We start from the raw sequence: 4,839 nt of genomic DNA on the forward strand, positions 1-4,839 counted from the left end.
CATGGAGTCATTGTGATAATTTATATTATCAAATGGGTGTACTGTGATTTTAGTACCCTCAAATAGTACAGTAGTTAATCAACTAAATCAGAACCACTAGATGGCAACATTTAGCTATCAAGTACCCTCAAATAGTACAGTAGTTAATCAACTAAATCAGAACCACTAGATGGCAACATTTAGCTATCAATATCTTTACTCAAGTGCCACCAGTTATTTATAGGACCTCAGAGTTTTGTATTCTATTTTATTTCAACTGCTATGAGATTAGATATTAATTTACACTGAACAAAAATATAAACACATGTACAATGTTGGTCCCATGTTTCATGACCTGAATTTTTTTTTTTTGTGCACATTTGTTTACATCCCTGTTAGTGAGCAATTCTTATTTACCAAGATAATCCAGCTACCTGACAGGTGTGGCATATTAAGGAGCTGATTAAACCCCATGATCATTACGCAGGTGCACCTTGTGCTGGGGACACTAAAATGTGCTTTGTCACACAACACAATGCCACAGATGTAAAGTTGAGGGAGTGTGCATTTGGCATTTTGACTGCAGCAATATACATCAAGAGATGTTGCCAGAGAATTGAATGTTAATTTTTCTACCATAAGCCGCCTCCATTTTAGGGAATTTGACAGTACGTCCAACCAGCCTTACAACCACGCCAGCCCAGGACCTCCACATCCGGCTTCTTCACCTGCGGAATCGTCTGCGAACAGCCACCTGGACGTTTGATGAAACCGAGTAGTTATGTTCCTAATAAAGCCCTTTTTGGTGGAAAAAACTAATTCTGATTGTTTGGGCCTGGCTCCCCAGTGGGTGGTCCTCCAACAATCTCAGGCCTACCAATGGCTGTGCCCCTGCCTAGTTATGTGAAGTCCATAGATTAGGGCTTCATTAATTCATTTCAATTGACCGATTTCCTTATATGAACTAACACAGTGAAATCGTTGCAATTGTCACATGTTGCGTTTATTTTTGTTCAGTGTATATAACACATTTCAACTATAAATTGTCATCCAATATCTTGAGCTGTGTATTGAGAGATTGTCAGCATTCACGATTTACAGCATTTTGTGTGCCCCCCCAATCTGTCAAAGGGTCAACGTCATGAAGATAGTCATTGACAGCTCAATCAGTAGAAGTAGTTACCAGCTCAACCTCCTTAGTGTTTGCCAGTGTCTTTAATACCCAGCCATTGTGCTCCAATGGTGAGAGTTGAGCCAACGTATCGAATTCCTATCAACCCACTGACCCTGGGGCGGAGGAAGTTGCATATGTTTTTTAGCACAGATCATCCAACATTAGTCTAGTGGTTAGAGCGTTGGGCAAGTAACCGAAAGGTTTCTGGATTTGAGTCCCCGAGCTGCCAAGGTAAATCTGTCATTCTGCCCCTGAACAAGGCACTTAACCCACTGTTCCCTGGTAGGCTGTCATTGTAAATAAGAATTTAACGGACTTGCCTCGTTAAATAAAGAAACATTCCGAAAACGTAGCGCAGGACTGGTGATAATGATTACCATAGAAAATGTACAAAATTAGAATATAAAAATAAATAAATGCTAAAAACACGACACTTAGATTCGGAAACGGTTGCTATACAAAAGGAAAACCGACAAATGTCTCAAGTACAATGTACACCTATTCCAGACATCTCTACTCTTCCCATTTTGGTAAAGCAGAATGTTTTTTAAACTTTTTTTTTCTCCGTACCATTTTCATTAAAGTCCAAGTCCCCTTTTAGGGGACCTGCATAGTTCTGGTATCTGTTCCGACCGACATTTATTAATTGATCTATGGACACTGTCGATTGAAATGGCTTGCGTTGAGCGTTAGTCCTGGTTCCTACAGACAGTAGAATCTTTTTTGAGCCTGTGACACATGGTGTGAACCCTGAAACCACTTGAAGCTGGGATGTCCCTCCTAGCACTTCATTCGCTCTTTTCTGACTGTCCAACTCCTGACTGAACCCTACATCACAGCCACTGACAAAGCACATGTCCGCAATCCTTGCAGCGGAGCGGAGAGTGGCTTCATCACTAGCACATTCAATCGATTTATAGCCATTAATCTGAAATAATTAATTGATTTTGAAGGGGAAAAAACATTGTCATAGTTGGACAATATTCATATGATAAGCGAGTTCAGGAAGCCAAGCTAGAGTGCTGAGACTTTCACGGCGATGGGGCAGACGTTTTGATCAAGAGACCTTTAGAAAATATGCACAACACTATAAACATGCAAAGATGTATTTTACAGTTAAGGTGAATTCTTATAGTTGGTCGTTTAATAAATTGATTGTACTATATTTAGAAAGCATGTCATTTCAACCCTTATTCATAGTTTTGTTGAATAGGTACTACAGAATATTTCATTTGTATCATATTTGGCTGTGTGCTGAGGCTGTTGTCCTGTTAAAATGGCGACGGAGAAGTGTCCTCTAAAGTGACTACACCTCAGCAATTTAACTATTTTTACCAGAAAGGTGAAATTTCTATATTTTCTAGTTACTAGTTATTGTTTATGGGCCTCTCATGATATAACTTTTGGGGATCACATTTTCAATGACATTTAATCGGTTTTAGGCTTAATCTTTGAATTTAATCTTAATATTTTTATAAACAAATTAAGCAAATGCTACTCATTTTGACCATGAACTAACTCTCTCTTTCTGGTGGCAGTGTCAAGTTTCTTTGTGGGTCAGCATGCCATCTTATGTTGCCCACAATTGGGTTTTCTTTATTTTTTTAAATATACTCCCACCCGTAGCCTCCTGGCAAGGAGGGCTAGAGCCAATCCGATGATTGTTTGAAAAATGTTCAAGACGATTGTGGGAGCTGTACTGTTATATTTCAGTGCAGCATTTGATATTGTTGACCATAACCTGTTGTTGAGAACTTATGTTAGGGCAGAGTTTGAAAAGCCATATCATTGATTCAGAGTTATCTATCAAATAGAACTGAGGGTTTATTTTATGGAAGCTTTTAATGTCAAACACGTAAAGTGTGGTCTACCCCAGGGCAGCTTTCTAGGCCCTATACTTTTTCCTATTTTTACCAATGGCCTGCCACTGGCATTAAACAAAGCATGTGTTTCCATGTCTGCTGATGATCTAACCATATATACATCTGCAACCACAGCTAATGAAGTCACTGAAAACCTGAACAAAAAGTTGCAGCCTGTTATGGAATGAGTGGCCAGTAATAAACTGGTCCTGAACATCTCTAAAACTAAGAGCATTATTATATTTGGTACAAATCATTCCCTAAGTTCTAGACCTCAGCTGAATCTGGTAATGAATGGTGTGGCTGTTGAACAAGTTGAGACTAAATTACTTGGTGTTACATTACTTGGTGTTACATTAGATCATGGTCAAAACATAAACAGTGCATTCGGAAAGTATTCAGACCCCTTGACTTTTTCCACATTTTGTTACATTACAGACTTTATTACATTAGACTTATTCTAAAATATATTCCTCATCAATCTACCCACAATACCACATTACTAAGCAAAAAAAAAAAATACAATCACATTTACGTACGTTTTCAGACCCTTTACTCAGTACTTTGTCGAAGCATCTTTGTCAGCAATTACAGCCTTGAGTCTTCTTGGGTATGACGCTACAAGCTTGGCACACCTGTATTTGGGGAGTTTCTCCCATTCTTCTCTGCAGATCCTCTCAAGCTCTGTCAGGTTTGATTGGGAGCGTTGCTGCAGATATGTTCAATTGGGTTCAAGTCTGGGCTCTGGCTGGGCCACTCAAGGACATTTAGAACCTTGTCCCGAAGCAGCTCCTGCCTTGGCTGTGTGCTTAGGCTGTTGTCCTGTTAAAATGGCGTCGGAGAAGGCAGACGTTTTACGTGCCCCCAACCAATTGTGTTTTTTTGTTTAATTTATTTGCGTTTAACTTTTTGATTTAAAAAATAATAATTTTAAAACGTATTTTGTACATAATAGACCGCTACCGTCTCTTATGACCGAAAATAACTTCTGGACATCAGGACTGCGATTACTCACCACGGACTGGCAGAATCCCTTTTTTCCGTTAAGGAGTCTGACGAGCCCGACGCGAACGATATACTGCTTTCTCAGGAACAGGCCCAGGTCCCTGTGATTTGCGTGAAGAGGAGGCTGCCTTCTGAGTATTCGTAGCCGATCGAATAAACCCCAACTTCCTTCCATTCTACTAGCAAACGTGCAGTCTTTGGTGAATAAAATAGATGACATACGCAGAAGATTAAACTACCAACGGGACATTCAACACTGTAGTATCTTATGCTTCACGGAGTCGTGCCTGAACGACAAACTATCAACATACAGTTGGCTGGTTATACGTTGCACCGGCAGGATAGAACATCGGCGTCTGGTAAGACGGGGTGGCGGACTGTATTTTTGTAAATAACAGCTGGTGCACGATATCTAAGGAAGTCTCAAAGTATTGCTGGACTGAGGTAGTGTGGTCTACAGCTTATGAAATGAGTTATCTGTATTTTTCGTAGCTGTTTACATACCACCACAGTCAGAGGCTGGCACTAAGACAGCATTGAATGAGCTGTACTCCGCCATAAGCAAACAAAAAAAACGCTCACCCCTGAGGTGGTGCTCCTAGTAGCCGGGGACTTTAATTCAGGGGGACTTAAATCTGTTTTACCAAATTCCTTTCAGCATGTTAAATGTGCAACCAAAAAACTGGACCCCTTTACTCCATACACAGATCCATACAAAGCTCTCCCTCGCCCTCCATTTGGCAAATCTGACCATAATTCTATCCTCCTAATTCCTGTTTACAAGCAAAAATTAAAGCAAGAATCACCAGCGACTAGATC

The sequence above is a fragment of the Oncorhynchus nerka genome, linkage group LG23 (assembly GCF_034236695.1).
Source record: "Oncorhynchus nerka isolate Pitt River linkage group LG23, Oner_Uvic_2.0, whole genome shotgun sequence".
Classification (NCBI taxonomy): Eukaryota; Metazoa; Chordata; class Actinopteri; order Salmoniformes; family Salmonidae; genus Oncorhynchus; species Oncorhynchus nerka.